This window comes from Microtus pennsylvanicus, chromosome 10, assembly GCF_037038515.1.
Source record: "Microtus pennsylvanicus isolate mMicPen1 chromosome 10, mMicPen1.hap1, whole genome shotgun sequence".
Lineage (NCBI taxonomy): Eukaryota > Metazoa > Chordata > Mammalia > Rodentia > Cricetidae > Microtus > Microtus pennsylvanicus.
The window spans coordinates 94,017,460-94,034,853 of NC_134588.1; the positions used below are offsets into that span (position 1 = coordinate 94,017,460).

Genomic DNA, 17,394 nt, shown 5'->3' on the forward strand with positions numbered 1-17,394 from the left:
AGAATACTTTTGAGTAATCTGTAGATAGGTATATCCAGTACAGAAAGAATGATTAGAATGGCATTGTTTGTTTATTTGTTCATTCGTTTTGAAAGAGCACTTTGCTTTGTAGTTCAGGCTGACCTCAAACTCATATATCTCCCTTCAAATTATAAGGTCATAGATGTATGCCACAACTTGAGATGGCTTTTTAAATTAAAACTCATCTGGAATGGAATATTACTATAACTCATCCACAATTTCTAGAGGAAATAAATGTAGAATTCTGAGCTCTAATTAATTTGTAAACTCTGTTCACATGATAGGAGTGAATCTCTTAATCATTTCATCTGGACCCATGGGAAGCATGAGGTAGAATCCTAAGGCAGCTTTTTGGGCACTTTGAAGATAAACATTACTTTTCAGAAAGATTGGCATAATATTTAAGCTTTAAAACTTAGTGATGAAAATGATGCTTTTCAACTGTCTTTAAAATTCACATCACTAGGGCCTGGGGATGTGGCTCAGTGGACTGAGTGATCGCAAGAGGCCCTGGATTCGAGTCTCAGCACTATGCAAACCAGGCTTGGTGGGGGGAGCTGGGAACTGCAGTACTTGGGAGGTGAAGGAAGAAGGACCATAAGGTCATCCTGGCTACTTAGCACGTCTGAGGGTATGTGAGCCTGGAAGAGATGAGAGTGTGTCTTGAATAAGTAAACAAACTGGTATGGGTGGAGCTTCTGTGTTTCATATTGCCTGGAGATTAGAATTTGCTGCTATTTTTCTTGACATGTTTCTCAATGATGTGGACAGTTCAGTATTCTGAAAGGTGACAGAAACTTTCCACAGGAACAGCTCTGTGAATGAGCATCCATGTGTCTCAAAAATGCTGTGGACTTAGGCCCCCTCCTGTTCTCTGTTGTGGAACTAGGTAGTACAACTTCATAAGTCTCTGCTTCCCAGTGCTGTCAGGAAGAAATTTGCTCTCCTGACCCAAATACCAAGCAATGAAACTTGACAGCAAGTCTGTCTCCTGTCTCCACCCACCCTTCTGAGTGTCCGTCAAGGCTCATCTCAACTGTCCCCTATTTGGTAAGCTTTCTTCCCTTCTGTGTTCACCAGCAGGGACAAGATGGAGAAAGGGACTTGTGGTCATGGACAGTCGGGTCCTTTCTCATGACATGGCCCTTGTGTTCTCTGCAGAGCATGATTCTGTCTATGCTCAGCCGTCAAAACCACACATTTGGAAACTAACTCTGTCTTCACTGGATATATGCGGGGATACCCTGGGTAAATTCACCTAGGAGCTCACGTGTGGGATTAGGTGGGGATTAAAGAAATGATGAACAAAACCAACGAGGAGAGCATCTGTCGTGGAAAAGATCTCAAGAGAATGGGTCAGTGCTGTTGCTGCGCTAGTGTCTCCAAGTCATATGTGGACTTTCTATGAACTGTGAGATTTCTTGGGGAATCATTAGTAGATCTTCCCCCAGTCAGGAACATCAAGAACACAGTCTGTCTCCAATGCTCATGCATGAGTGGACATGATTGTCCTCAGAATCTGTACAATAACCTATGTGATCGGACCCAGACTGTTACTGGAGGGCTGTCCCTGCATTATTGACTTGTCGCATGTCCTTGTGTGCCCTGCAATAGTTCCAGCTCTGCCGGTTATCCCAGGCAGTTTATTAATAGCAGCCCCTCCATGCCCTGAAAGCCATCTAGTTGGGATGATAAATATTACGATCACCCTAGTTTTGAGAGGCGTCTCACCAGCTTGATTCCCAGAACCAGGGCTCCTCACCAGGGGCAATGCACATACCGTACTCAGCGGGCACCATGGGTGGAGGGAGGCCAGCTGCTGCATGTGACAGAAGTCCTGTATGCAGAAGAAATGCTTAGCAAACACAGCTGGCAAGAGACTGGAAGGGCAAGAATTGGTTTGTTCTTTCGTCTCTCTTTTCCTGGAAATAAACTTGGGAAGGATGTTGGATGGGAATCTAAGAGGATGAGAAGCGTTGACTGGAAAATCCTCTCTGGAATTTAGAATGATTGGCAGGACAATCCTGTATGGGCAGAACATTTCCAGAAAGCAGCAATAAATCTAATAAACCCCAAACCAGAAATCAGAAACAAAACCAAACCAAAACAAAAAATAAACAAAGTGGGCATGGGCTAATTAGCACGTAACTTTTTACCAGAACTTTAGGGACTACCACTCTCTGGAATTCTAAATCTAGTTCATACACAGATGTCAGAATATGAGTGGCAGCCTAGCCCACACTGTAGGGATGGACAAAGTGGGCATCCACTTCACCCACTCCCAGGCTCCTTTTCTTGATATTTTTGCCATCTCAGAGTTATGCCCTGTCCCTTCAATGTCACCATTTCCCTTGTGTCCCCTATCCTGTGCAAACCTAGGCAATTTGGCTTACTTCTGGGTAGATTTTTAAATATCCTGATAATACATTTTCTTCCAAATTATATTCTGACTTATGGAACAAAAGTACTATTCCCTATTAAAGATTTATTTTATTTTATTTATTTATTTATTTATTTATTTATTTATTTATTTATTTATTTTTTGGTTTTTTGAAACAGGGTTTCTCTGTAGCTTTGGTGCCTGTCCTGGAAGAATTTTAGACTCCAGAAAACCCATTGGGAAGGCAACCTGGGACCAAGCAGTGCATCCTGGAGCTGTCTGGAGCAGGGCTAGCAAATGGTCAGAGAGCACAGGAAACCTGATCAGAATGCCAGCTCCTCACTGTTGGCAGTGTGGCTTTGGACTTCATTTGTAATAATAAGAGCTGGCTCTTTGAGTTGCTTTGAAAAGTAAATAAGATCATATTTAGCATTTAATACTGAGCCTGGTTCAGAGAGCAGCATGAAGCCAAGAGCAAGTGTTCTGGTATTTGTAGACACAGGGCTACCTTTGGATGAAGGGCAGACAACTTAACACCCTGCTTCTGAGGAACAAGGGTAACTAACACTGCTTGCTCACAGTCTCCACTACGGTTGAAAGATTTACCTTGGTTCCTGGCATGATAAGCAACCAATTAGTCGTGGCTGTCATGGTCGTCGTTAGCGCTGTTGACGGGGCTTACTGAACAATAGACACTGGCTTTGCTCTACCTGTTATTACGGCAATGGGGTTTCTGAATTCAGTTGAGAGATGGTCTTTCTTCCCTTCAGAATAATACTGAATGCTGAATCAATGAATCATTTCATGCATTATTCACCTTGAAGGGAAGCTTAACTTGTGTTCGGGAGGTCCACTGTGTTTCTTTAGGGACCCATCCTAACCTTGATTGCCCCACTTGCTCCTTACCAAAGGTCACTTCTGTGCACCAGCCTGGTCTTACAGGGTAAATGGTCTGTTTTTAACATGCTGTCGAGGGCAGTTTAAAGCACCCAGGGAAGGCCTTGTTATGAAATAGGATTTCTACTCAGTTGCCACCAGTCACGTAGTTGTACCCAAACTTGTGCGTTGATAGAAAAACAAACATTTGGTTAGCTCCTTGTACATATGTGGAGGAGAAGAGGAGAAAAAAAAAAATAGGAATCTGACCTCTGGGCAGTCACTTTCCCAATCCTCCGTTCTGGCTGGTGTTCAAGGACGTAGAGGCTGGACACACCACACCTGCTCTGCCCTTCTTTCTTCTACACTAAAAGCCAGCCAGTGCCAGACATGGAACAGGAAACAAAGAGCATGGGGACTTGACTATGGCAGAGTTCCTCGAAGCCCATTTTTCTCAAGAATTATACCTGAATGTGACTTGCTTGGTTCCCAATAATCTTTGGATTTTTATGATTGTAATTACAGGACTCCAAGAAAAAAATCAAAAGTTAAAACGAAGGCCTTTGGCTCTAGAGTACAGAAAAAGACAACAGCCAGGGCTTGGCATGCAGAGAGCAGGCTGCAAAAGTGACTCTTGAGGCTCAAGCCTGCAAATCATTGGGGTGGTGCGGTTGCCCCCAACTCTAAGCACTGATAGGTCACCGAGCCCTAGTGGGAGGGGGACTGCATGCCAAAGTGGCACGTGAAAAGCAATAAGGTAAACTGCTGAAGAGGTGAAGTGTGGATACTGTGATGCTGAGGCCGATGAGCTGGCTTTGTTCTCCTGCAAGGCCTTCGCCTGCTTGACAAACCTCGCTGAGGGAAACCAGTGACTCCAGTTCTCATTTTCATCCTCTTCCCATTCGGCTTGTTCACAGGTTGTCTGGACTGTTTTGGTGGTGGGGGCGGCGGCGGTGGCCACACATGCAATGCAAGTGTGTGTGTGTGTGTGTGTGTGTGTGTGTACCACACACGTGCAGGTGTCTGCAGAAGCCAGATGAGGGCACCATGTTCCCCAGAGCTGTTGTTCCAGGTGGCTATGAGCTCTCTGACAATGGTGCTGAGAAAACCTTAGGTTGTCTGGAAGAGCAGCAAGCACTCTTAGCCACTAAGCCATCTCTCCAAAAGCCTTTGCTTTTGATTTTTGAGACAGAGCCTTGGTCATACCCCTGATTAGCCTGAAACTTTTAGCAATTCTCCTGCTTCACATTCCAAGGCGCTGAGATTACAGGTATGTACGCAGATTATTTTACATATTAGGCTTCATCATTTACTAGTCCTGGGGGTTGAGAGCAGGGCCTGGCACATGGTAGACAAGCATTCGACCATTGGGTTATACCTAAAGCTCTTCCTACACTGTTTAACTTGTTATTTTATTCACTTGTGTGTTTTCACAAGCGAGCAGGGAGCCACTGCAAGGTAGGGCTATATCCTATTCACTTTATATTTCTAGTACCTAGAACACTCAGAAACTCAGTGAGAATTGGTGAAACATGCTCAAGTCAGAACTTTGACTAAAAGGCTTGCATTCTAAACTAGTGCCCAGTTTTGTGTTGGCACCATCAATGACTTTGTCACGTTTCCACAGAGAGCCTTACTTCCCATCTACACACGTTAAGTTTTCCAAGCACCCGCAGAACATGGTTTAAATATCTACCCCGTGCCAGCTACAGAGGGGGCTGTGCAGATGGAACACATTTTCTCCCTTCCCTTTGCAAGATTAGTCTCTGTCACGAACCACACTGTATATTCAGAAGCCACCCTAATAAATATCACTGGGTTTATTTGATAGCTTTGGCTGTCGTTCGAAACAGAAAATCAGTCCAACCCCAGAGCAGTTAATATCAGTTCTAGAGCCCCAAGCCTCAGTGGGCCAATGTTTTCATCATATGGAGACAATCTGAATTTTACTGCCACCAAGAAACAAAGGCAGTATCGGCTGCGAGAATTAGGAATGCAGATCAGCTTTCACAGCACTGTGTGGCGATTATAGAAGTACACTTTCGTGTCGCCGCAGACAGCATTTCTAGTAGCCAAACTATGGTGCTGGTGTGTGGGGAGTGTGGAGGCCTCAGTGGCCTCCCTGCCTTTGATCTTTCGAATGTCTGAAGTTGTGAGATTTTGCATGCTATAATAATAATCTGGGAAAACGTACAGCCACCATAAAAAGACATTTCTCTATTAGTCCAGGAATAATCTCTTATAACAAAACCACCTGACAGAACCATGTGGACACATATCACCCGGATGAAGACCAAAGATATTTTTACAACTGGGGATTATTTTCTTCCCTTTGTACAAATCCATATGGTGCCGATTCGCACGTCAGTCATTTGCAGTGTCTCATTCAGCTCCAAGAATAGAACAGAAAATGTTTGTTCCCCATTTCTATAAAAATAAAACTTGGTATTAGTCGTTCTATTTTTCCACACCCATGTTTCTTTATGTAATGGCATGTCACCTTGACTGGAAATGAATGCTAAGTGTGAAAAAAGTCACCATGAAATATGGGACACACTCTGCTTGATCCTTCCTCCATTCTTGGCTGCTTCCTCTTCTGGAATCAATTGTCTAATTCTCCCTTCAGAGGATGATACTTGCTCCCCTGTGAAAAGCCATCTGCCTGCGAAGTGTCATAGCCATCTGGGGACACTGGACTGCAGCATCTCCCCCAGTCAATCTGTCTGTCTGCCCATTCACCTTCCTACCTACCCATCCTTCCACTCATCCTCCAATAGAAAGTGGTTGAAGAGCGTGTCCACTGTGTATTGGGGATCCTTTCCTAGGGCGTTTCTGACTGTGGTGTATGTGCTTCCAGAAATAAAATGGGGAGAGAGGAGGTAGGAACATTCTACCAGCATGCCTATCTAAGAAGAGCAGAGTACTTCTATCCAGAGAGTGACCTTCCACTAACAAGTAGGGGTAGACTCTGACAGACTCATTTCTTTCCTGAGTCCTGTCCAGAGGTTTCATCTGCTAGCTAAAGGAATTCTAAGTATGATCAAATAAGCCAGCCCAAATAAGGCATTTGGACTATAGGAGACAGTGCTTTGGGAGTGGGAGACAGCTTGAGCACATGTATCAGGGAGATAATCCATCCTAAAGCCATACAAATCCTTTAGTCCAAACAGAAGGGAGGAGGAGAGTCATTGCTCTCACTTAGGGAATCCCAGACTCACTACAGTGCCTGAAACTCCATGCGGGAGCAGCAGCGGCTGCCCCTGCTGCATCAGCCCCAGTGCGGATGAAGACAGTGCTGGGTTTCTAGATGAGATTGGGGCAGTTTCACTGGAGCTCAGCCTTGGGGAGTCCAAGCTCTGAGATGAATTAGTGCTGAAATGAACAGTGCAAAGCAAAGATCCTATGTAAACAACAATAAAACTTCCTATGAAATCTACTGTCATCAAAAACAATGCTTCTCCCCAGCTTGGGCAAACCTCTGGCAGGTGGTACCTTGGACCTCTGTGAAAACTGCCCTGTAGGACTTCATGCACTGTTGATCTAGGATCCTTAATAGTAGAGTCCTGTAAGGGAGTAGAGCATAGAGAGAGGATGGGGGAGGACCAGAGGGAGCCTGGATTCGAGCACTTGTTCTACGATGAACCATTCTACGATGAACCAGCTTATAGTTTTGAAAAACAGGAAACTTCTGTGTTAGTGTTGTCATGGCTATAAAACCAGGAGACTAAATAAGTTATATCTCTATCTAAAGCTCTAGTATTTATAACACATCAAACATACGATACATGCCACGAAGAGGCAAAAGCAGGAAGAAAATTATGATGGCAGCACACAGTAGAACCTGTCTAGTTCTTTAAGAATATCCCTGAAGACTTCCTTAGAAACGACATTTTGCTTCCCCCAAACTCAGGAGACTTTATTTGAACAATTCTTTTCCTCGTGCTCTCCACTCTTCACCTTGTGTCCTTATTGTTGACACACACGTCTTGCCTTCCTCATGAACTCTAAGCTCCTTCAAAACATGGTCCATCTTTTGATCTCTTGCCATGTCTAGCCCTGGATCCACAAATACTTGGTGAATGAATCAATGGCTCTGTGAAGAGTGCCTGATTAGCTCTTCTTCCAAATAATTATTCTTTCTACTTCAAAGATAAAATTGAGACCCAAACACTACAACTTATTTATCTCAGTTTACAAAATTGAAGTCTCAGTTCCAAAGTACTTAGGGTGATGAACTGTTCTTTTAGCCAACCTCCACGGACATCCATTCTAATGACTATTCCATTAATATCCAAAGTTCGAGGAACAGTAATAATTAAAACAACCATAATGATAATATCAACTATGCCAAGAACAATAATACTTGTGACTTTTTTGTTTTAACTGAGACACCTTTCCTGTTCAGAACATGGTCTTTGGGGAATATTTCATATCTAAATTGAATAAAATCAGAAATAGTTTTTTTCTTATATAATTTTCCCACAATTGAGTATTTTTAAAAATGTGATAACTCTGTAACAGTGATGACCTCTGTATGTGGTATCTTCTTATTCATTCTCTTGGCAAATATTAGACATCATGACTCAGGTATAATGTGATATAGCAAAGATATACAAATGAGAATAATACAGCCCCTTCAAAGGTGACAGAGCAGAAGACGAAATGAAGCTATGAAGACAGCACTTGGGTACAGCATGGGGCTCTGAATGCAGACAGACTCACTTTTCAGGACTGTCCGCTATGGCCTTGAGTCATTTAATTTATCCTACAGGAAATTACTGATGCTGAAGACCGAATGTCAAAAATATAAAGGCATGGGCCATGAGGTATTCCAACAGGACTCTTCTTTTGTGACATAGCCATCTGACTCAAGCCAGGAAAATTCAAACAAAGGAGAGACAGTCTGTCTACATTCCCGTTTGTTTTGAGCATGCAGAGATTCCTTGGTGGTTGGTGCCACCAAGACCTAACTCTGGGTGAGATGCGTGCCCCTGTCAACAAGATCTCCTTCATTCCCAACCTCCAGTGCAAATATTTCTGGCTCACATTTCCAATAGTGAAAATTGCAACCTCTTGAGAGGGGTTTTTACATTTTTTTCCACAAAGACCCCCCCTTTTTTGTCTGTTAAAGGCTAAAGAGTCCTCAGAATAGTTTTAAGATAAGATATAGGATAGTTAAAGATATACACATACTTATGCAAATAATAATAAAAGCATCTGAATAATGCTAGCACCAAAGAATAAAATGGTTTTGAGGTTGTGTCAGTGATGGTTTAGGATATATGACTCAACATAACATCAAAATAGCTTTTGATTCTACACAACTGTGTTAGCACTACACTTATCCAATGCATTCATTACTAGGATGGACTATTTCAACTACTGGCCAGGAGAAATCAAGTTGTAATTCTTACCCCGTTTGAGCCCATTCTAGCTCACAGTGTCTCCTGAATTTAGAATAAGACTTCTAAAGTAAAAAAAAAAAAAAACTGAATCTTTTTAAAACCTGCCCTCTATGTTAGGCATGGTGCTTCTCACCTCAGTTCTAGTAGCCAAGAAGCTGAGACGAGAGAGCCAGGTCTGTGAATTCTGGTCTAGCCTGAGCTAGATAGCAAAAGATTGCATAACAACAACAAAAAAACCTGCCCTCTCAAAATACTACAGAGCAAATTAGTCTCATTAAATTCTCCAGTTTCTTTTAAATAAAGTTTTCCATCTGAAAACATTAAATGTTATTCCCAATTTCATTGACATCGCTTTCTTATTTACCAGAAGGAATTTCTTAATTTTCAAACTAAGCAATGAAAAGTCAGATCATGGGCAAGTATTCCAAACTGTTACAATCAACTTGCATAGTCCCCCAGGATTGGAGGACAAATCCATAGCAGTGCCTTGACATCATCTATGACATGCTCATTCACTTGGGGAAAAATATCTGTCAGAATATTGTCTTATTATTTCTAATGTTTAAACAGTAAGATATCTTTGTAAAGAGGACTGATTTTTTAAAATGTTAATTTGACTTTCTTACTAAAATAACCATTTTAAAGCATAAAGAAGTTAGGCAAATTAAGGCAAAGGAAGAAAGAAAGGAAAGAAAGGAAGGAGGGAGGAAAGGAGGGAGAGAAGGAAGGATGGAAGGAGGGACAGAGAAAGGGAGGAATGGAGGGAGGAAGGGAGAGAGGAAAGGAAAAAGAGAGAGGAGAGAGAAAAGAAAAGAAAGAAGGAAGGAAAGGAAGGAAGGAAGGAAGGAAGGAAGGAAGGAAGGAAGGAAGGAAGGACAGACTGGTGCCAGGGTAGATGATGGAGTTTGTCATTTGTTTAGCTTCTGGTTGATATGTGTATTTGAATAATTTGGAGGCCGTATCTCCTAGGAGATAAAGGGCAGTCTTCTATCCCAGCTCTAAATTAGATGTAGCTGGGTCTTAGTGGATTCAGACCAGATACAGTTTGTTATGTAACAGTTCTGGTATGGGAAATAAAACATTGAATAAGAAACAGTCTCTGTCCTCAAGAACCATTTGAAAGTAAGTGGAAGATGTAAGCAAATGATCACACAGGAAGTCACAACCCTACTCAGATGGATGGAGAAGTATGTAGCCTGAGTGTAGGGTGGAGTCAAGAAAAGATTTGAACTACTATAACGAAAAGACTTCTGTTGTCAAGCAGCCTTGATAATAAGGCAAAATTCCCACTACACTTCAAAGTGTTCTGGATTATGATTCCCATCAAATATCTTTGGTTTTTCCTATAATACTGAGTTCTTGTAGGAACCTTCTCTCCATTACTGTGGCAACCTATATCCTTGCAGAGTGTTCTGTAGGTAGCACTTTCTCAATGCCTACTTAGGATACCTGAATGGAGGGAGGTCAAGGAGGGTGGGCTTGGAACTGAAGATCTGCAGCAGCTTGACTGGTGACATTCTTTATGTGTGTTAGTTCCCGTGTGTGTAGGAGGGGGCAGAAGACTACTTCAGGTCTTGGTTTTCAGATGCCAGCCACCTTGACTTTTGAAACAGCATTTCTCATTGGCCGAATGCTTACCAAAAAAAGTGAGGTTGGATAACTGTCAAGCACAGAGGTCTATGTTTTTCTCTCCCCAACTATGGAAGTACAAGCACACTATGTCCTATGTGTCCTAGGGGTTGAACTCAAGGTAAATTTCTTATCAACAGCGCCATCTATCCATCCCATTTGTGTGACATTCTGAAAGCCTGAAGTCTTGATAAACCATCTGTAAAATGGGGATGATGGTGATGATGATGATGATGATGATAGCTAGGATTGTTGTAAAAACTGCATGATATCTGCAAAGCATTTAGCAAAGTCACATTTGAAACAGCTGTTTTTACAGAGGCAAGAATGTGGAACTGAAGTCCAAGGTGGGATGGAGCACAAGGATGCATTCTCTTCTTCAGTGTGAAAACTGAACTCAGGAGAAACGGGAGGCTTTCCGAGGAAACATGTGAACAAGGAAACCAAGTCACCTTACTTTGCCAGGTTAAGCATTTTTCATAATATCTAGATAACACTCTTCTAGGTCAAGAAAGTGTTAATATGATTTTGTTGTCAAAAACTAAGCACCATTTCTGGTCTGCTTCCTCCAAAGTTTAGGAGGAAATGAAACTCAAAGAGGCTGATATTCTTTGTTGGGATGAAGCCTTGGATATACATACCTGAAATCCATACCTCTGTGTCATGCAAAAGTTTCATAGGAAACAGTTTGAGTAATCTTTTTTGAGTAGAGAATCTGGTCCCAAAGCATGAAGCAAGCTCTTGTTCTAGAGACTGGCTCAGCTACAGCTCTCAAATACACTTAAGGCTCAGTATGTTTACATGTGTTTAGTCTATGAAATATAGCATGAGCATGTAACTAATATACTCATTTGCATATATACCTAAATCACTATAAAAAGCACACATATAATTCTATTGTTATTATGCAAAGAGGTTCACTAGGTATCTGAGATGTACGCTTATGTGATTGAAAGAATGGTTGTATTTTTAACTATTCAATGTTATGGTTACACAAACACACTTACTAATACCTGAAGTTTTGATGTGATTTTTATCATCTGTTATGAGGGATGCACTCACTGAATGTTAGATGAATTGTAGGTTTTCAAATGAGTAATAAGGGGGAAAAAGTTTCCTTAGAAAGCTGATGGTATTTAGATTCCTAGCAGAGATGATTGGTGGGAAAATCTCATTTTTACAGCTACTCGATTCTTATTAAATATGTCTACCTATCAGTTTTCCCCCGACGCAACCATTATAATTAGAAATCATAATGGCGACCATGTCACAATGTCAAATAACTGTGGTAAAGCATTGGAGACAAACACGTTTTCATGGGTGAAGAGATGAGCATCCTTTCAGCCTTGAGTCACAGCTACAGAACCAGGCTGGGTGTTACTTTTAAGGCAGAAAATAGTTCAACTAGACAATGCCAACCATTTTACACGAACTGGTCAGGAGGTCGCCTGCCCAATGTCTTCCCTCCCACCTGCTCTGATACTGAGGAAATTACAATAGAGGAGAATGGTAGGCTGGGGCATACATGAGCCCACATCATGAGAATCATGTTTGGGAGTATTTGTGTTCTTGGCCTCATGTTCTGTGAAACCTCCCCCTCTAGAGAACTTCCCTAAAGCTATCCATTCCCTTCATTTCTAATTCCCTTGCATGAAAAAATCAGAAAAAAAAAGCTTTTTAGTGAACTGTTTCCACAAGTATGTCCTCTTACTAGGGTTATTATACCAACCAAAATGTTCTTACTATAAGTATTTTTTTTAATTTTAATGTAATCTTTAAAAAAGAGACAGAAATGGGCTATGGTTTATTTGATTATCTGAAAGGAGTTGGGGTGAGGGGTGCTAAGCCACCGTAAACTGAAAAGCAGCAGTTGAGGCTCTGGGTTTTGGATGAGAGGTGATAAATCTTATCCTATTTCCCAGTCTTCTCTGGGTTAGTCATTTTTCTCTCCCGTGCTATACCCTATTCTTACAACAGTGTACTTGGCTCCATGAAGACCCCAAATAAATCTCTCCCCTCCCACAGAGCTCCCCCAGCATCCAGGCACCACACACAGCTCTAGACAGTAAGTAGGAGTGTGACAGAAACCACTGCAGCCTTACACGGGGGAGGGTGGAGACACACAGTGACCTCACTCTTCTCCCAGACACTAAGGAATCCTGAGTTTTGTCCTTGAAACCCTCTTTTCTTTTATTCAAGGGCACCAAACATCCAGCAGAGTACAGTGGCCCTAGGAAAACGTAGATCTAAATGTTTTCAAGGTCTCATTCATGCATACACAGGCAGCTCCCTAAGCCTCCTGTAATCTACCTTGTGGGCTTGAAGTCATGCTTTCTTGACAAAACTACCTTGGCTTTCCTTTCTCTGAGGCATCTATCCCTAGACCAGTGGACCCCAGGCCTTCTCACTCACAGGGACAAATAACTTTCCCAGAATGAGAAGGCTCTGTGATCTCCAGAGTGGGTTCCAAACCCCAATCTGAGCCTCTCCTCAAGCCCTCACATACAGTAATAAGCTGGATGGTGGATGAACCAAAGAGAGGAGAGAGACAGGATCTGCCCAGGCTAACACCTCTAAACGGCTAACTGGCACCTAGTGAGGCCACCTGGCTACTTAGAATTCACCACTGCCAGTTACCCTCCTTAAGAGTAAGGCATTCTTTCTTCTGAGAACATTTAGCGAGTGTGCTCTCAGAGTCTTCTCTGAAGATAAAGACAGCAATAAATCTCAATAGTCAGGAATCTGACAATAGTTGGGAAGGGCTAGGTTTAATCATCTCTGAGCTCTTAGGGATAGATGCCTGCCTCTTGTTAGCATGTCTTAGACTCCGGCTATCACTGAAACTGCTTATTCCACATCTCTGCTTTTAAAAGCCCCACTCCCCAAAGTGTTACTGATTGTGCAGAGGCCTTGAACTTACACTTGAGACATGCTTACAATAATGTTCAGTCCTGCTGATGAAGCAGCAGCAAAAACAAACAAACAGATATAATTCTTGGTGAAGCATCAAGGAACCCGGCTCTTTCTCTTCTGCCCTTCCCTGCATTTGGCTTCCTGTTCTTCCATCTCCTAAAAGCCTAAGGATTGCTTGAGTGGAGTCAACAGGTGAAGCTAGCTAAAAGAAACAGAAGTTGAGCTCACTAGTGATAGCTTGCTGCTCTCCTTAGGTCAGGCAATTCCAATTCTGAAGCAAAACTAGAAACAACCCCTCTGGGTGACATATCTCTTCAGAAGACTCGAGACTGTGTTTTCCAGAGGGGGAAGGGCACAGAAGCTTTAACAGGCATTCTGTAGCCACCGGGAAATTGGTGTAAGCGCGTGGAGGTGTCACTTATTTCTGAATTTGCATGCTGCCCCCTTCTGGCTTCTATACCCAGGCTTGTCAGCACAGCAACCACATTTATTTCAACCCCACACCTGTGGAGTACCTGGGACCACAGAAAAGAGTGTTGAGAATGTTCAGGGCATCTCATCACATGTATATCCTTGAGGCTAACCAGAGGAAACAGACTCATTTCCCCTCTGGCTCCTGCTTCTCATTGGAGGCTGCCCACCATCACAGAATCCCACTTCACATTCTTGCTGCGTGAAACATCTCCTTCTCCACCCTCGTAACTCCCACATGGCCCTGGGACTCATCTCTGCAAATTAATACCCCACCAAGGGCTGGTCCTGCTGATGTGCTGGACAGTCAAGGGGATTTTCCTACTAGACGTGGCGGCAATGGCAAATATGCCAAATTGGTGGGTTAGTGTTGCAATGAATGGTCTAAGGACCACATCTTTTTTTTTTTTAGCCCGATATGTGAGCAGGTTTGGTTCTACACATTATTAAGTCCATGTGTACGATTCTTAGAGACAAGAGAGTCATGTGATAGGAGGAGACACAGGTAATTGAAGAAGCAGATGCCACCATAGATCAAATTTATAATTACATGTCTTCCTCTTCTAAGCAATTCATCTTACATGCTGGTCCTTTGTGGGACTTGTCAGAAGCCCAATAGCGGGCACATTTTCTTGGGCTGAAATAATTCATTACGGGTCTTCTAACTGCTTAACAGGGTCTAACGCTAAGCCCTTGCCTGCCACCTGGCACCTATGTTGTCACAGCCCTGGAGCACAAACGTGGCTGGCCCAGGCTGCAGTGTGCCTGGGAGCCTGCAGTGTCTCCCAGTTCGCCCTTCACCCAGGCAGACCAGTCGTCTCACACCCGTTGAACCCCGGACTCAACTCGGGATCCAGCACTGTTCTCTTGAATCAGAAAAGAGCTATGAGTTATTTTAAAACAGCTAGAGCAAGAGTTATTTTAAAATATTTAAATGCCCATGATTTGTTTAAATGAGGCTGTACATGGTGTGAGGAAACCTAGAGCTCTGGCTAGCTATTGTGAGACTTAGAGAGAATGAATATTGGACTACCTCTCTCCATAAAATTGGTAGCAGGAAACAGTAGATAATCAAAGCACTATGTGTACATATGTGTACCTATAGTCCCCCATTTTTATCCATAAATATACCTATATTTTAAAAGCCACAAATGTATCAGACTATACAAAGTGAATGTGTTCAGATTCTCACTTAGTCAATACGAACACACCCAGTATGGCTTTAGAGTTCACCGGCGAGAAGAAATGAGCTATAGAAGACAGACAACGGCTCCTAATACAACTGACAGGCCTGTAGGCTGGCTCAGCTGTACCAATCTGACGACCTGAGTTTGAGCTCAGGATCCCACTGTGAAAGGACAGAAGTGATTGCCTAGAGTTTTCCTTCGATTTCCATATATGCACCCCATACACACACACACACACACATACACACACAACAATACTCAGCACATCTACTGCTTGTCGTGACCTTTAAAAAAAATGCCCTGTGCAATCGTTCACTTTAGTCAAAGGGCAAAGATGTGATATTTTCCTATATCCATGGTAGAGCTACGCACGCCATTCTTCTTAATGACGAAAGAACACATTCATCTGATTTAAAGAAAGTGGGTCACTTACATTCTTCATGGTGATATGCAAAGTGAGTAGCTTTCTTATAACTTCCTTATCTTGCTTGGCCAGGCACAAGATTTGGGATAAGGACAGTGCTGAAACTTAGGCGCCACCGAGGGACGAGCCAACTACGAACTGCCAATGAATGGGTCAGCACTACTAGGAAATATTAGGAACGGGCTCGGAGAAGTGCGGGTTAGCTAAGGCACCTGGTTACCTGTACCTGCATGTCATCCTGAAGAGACCCCTACTCTGTATGTTCCCCACACCAAGAAAAGCACTTCTTACAGAAGATGGGGGCCATGAAGATCAGCCCTTGAGGACTGCCCCAAAGAGGACCAGCCCTTTATCAGAGTTACTCAGTCCCTTTGGCTTTTCCGGGAAGATGGAACTGATTAAGCAATGTTAATTTAATCATAAGTAATCAACATGGGAAAAAATTACATAACCAACTTCAAAATTGTGAATCAAAGATGGCAAAAACCCCAGGAAAATAGCTGTTTTGTCGTCTCCCCTGCCCACACAAAATTTTCACCTCAAAAATAGACAGGGAGAAATCTATAAGTTTGACGATTAAATAAAACCGAACTACGAACCGACATTGCCTGGAAACGGTTATATTTAGTGTAAAGTTCTTCAATTCACATTTTTAACTATTTAGTCCAGGCTGGCCTGGAACTCACAATCCTCCTGCCTCCGTTTCTTGAGTGCTGGGGTCAAACTGTATGTTTTTAACCAAAATTGAGAGAGTTTGGAACTCATCCCGTCGAGGGTTCTGAAAGACAAACTTGCTTTTAATTCATCAATAAAGGTATAAAGGTAAGAATAATTCGAGTTTGTTTTATAATTGCTGCCTTGTTTCTTTCCTTTTCTCCTTCAGAGAGTCTAAAGGCACAGTGATAGCTCAACCGTGAGGCTATATATCCATTTGGTCACATGCGTAAGAAATCAAGACCATGCCCAAGTCAGCTTTGGTTTCCTGATCAGAGGGAGCACATTAACGTAGTAGGTAGGTGAACAATATGCAAAACCTGCTTCCTAAACTAGTCCATGATGCTTGACTTGCAATGGGTCACCGTCAATGTAATGAAAATCATCAAGGGGTACCCGCACGACAATTTGTAGGTACTGGTGTTATTTTACAAAGAAAGATCACGGTGGAGTTTAAAGGTCTCTGTTTTCCACCTACGCAGAATCCAGTAGGTTAATCTACCTGGCGGTCACAGCCATGCACAAACAACGTGACTAACTACCCGGGAGAACTCGGGAGGGCTTTCACGCCGCGCTTCTCTGCGTACCAGCCCCACAGACAGACGTAAATCCACCTTAGTTGCCTTGGGAAGGCAGAAGACAGAAACCTGTGCGCGTCAGATCACTCGTGACAAGCCACTTACCTGCAATGACTGGATGGAAGCCTCCTCCTGGGGTCCCTTGTTCGTCTCCTTGTCGCTCTCCTCTGTGTGAATGACACGAACCACAGCGGGGCGTGCACAGGATCGCCTGGGGCGGCCGCAGCCTGGTTCCGCAGGAGACCCGGGAAGCAGCGCGGGTGTGTGCGGAGCAAGCTGAGCCTAGCAGAGCGCGCAGAGGGCGGAGCGCGTCCCGGCCGCGCCTGCAGATGTGGAAGGAGCTGGAGACAGCGCTGAGTCCTCTTGGCGCTGCGCTGCGTGGGGATATTATCACAGACTGGGATTTCTATTGGCTCGGAACACCAAACAAATCACACCAGCCACCCCCTCCTTCTCCGCTTCACTCAGCTCTTGCTTCTCTTCAAACCCACAAACATTGCAGCCACACACACACTTCAGTCGCTAGCCCTGTTTCTCCCTTCTTTTTTGCAGACTGGGGATTTACAACCTTGTGGGCAGCGCTTCACATTTTGTTTAGCAGACTTCCAATGCAAAGCTTATCATGTAGAGAAGAAATTCACCATTCTCTTGGCCCGCAAAACCCACTCATGCCTTCAGATCTCCCTTTTAGATGGGCTCAAAATGTGAAAATGTGAAGAATGTAAAAACACACACACACATTCGCAGGCACGTCTGCACGCACGCACACGCGCACATAGAACCAGGCTCCTTTTGT

The 17,394-nt window shown here is 43.2% G+C and overlaps 1 protein-coding gene across 1 annotated transcript in view; it reads right to left on the reverse strand.

Moving 5' to 3' along the window:
- The window catches only part of Grem2 (gremlin 2, DAN family BMP antagonist), a 104,953-nt gene extending 87,995 nt beyond the window's left edge, over window positions 1-16,958 (reverse strand). Inside the window, exon 1 of the mRNA XM_075989207.1 lies at window positions 16,704-16,958. The gene's annotated coding sequence lies outside the window, so the exon portion shown is untranslated. The remainder of the gene's footprint in view (window positions 1-16,703) is intronic.
- Between the last annotated feature and the right edge of the window lie 436 nt (window positions 16,959-17,394).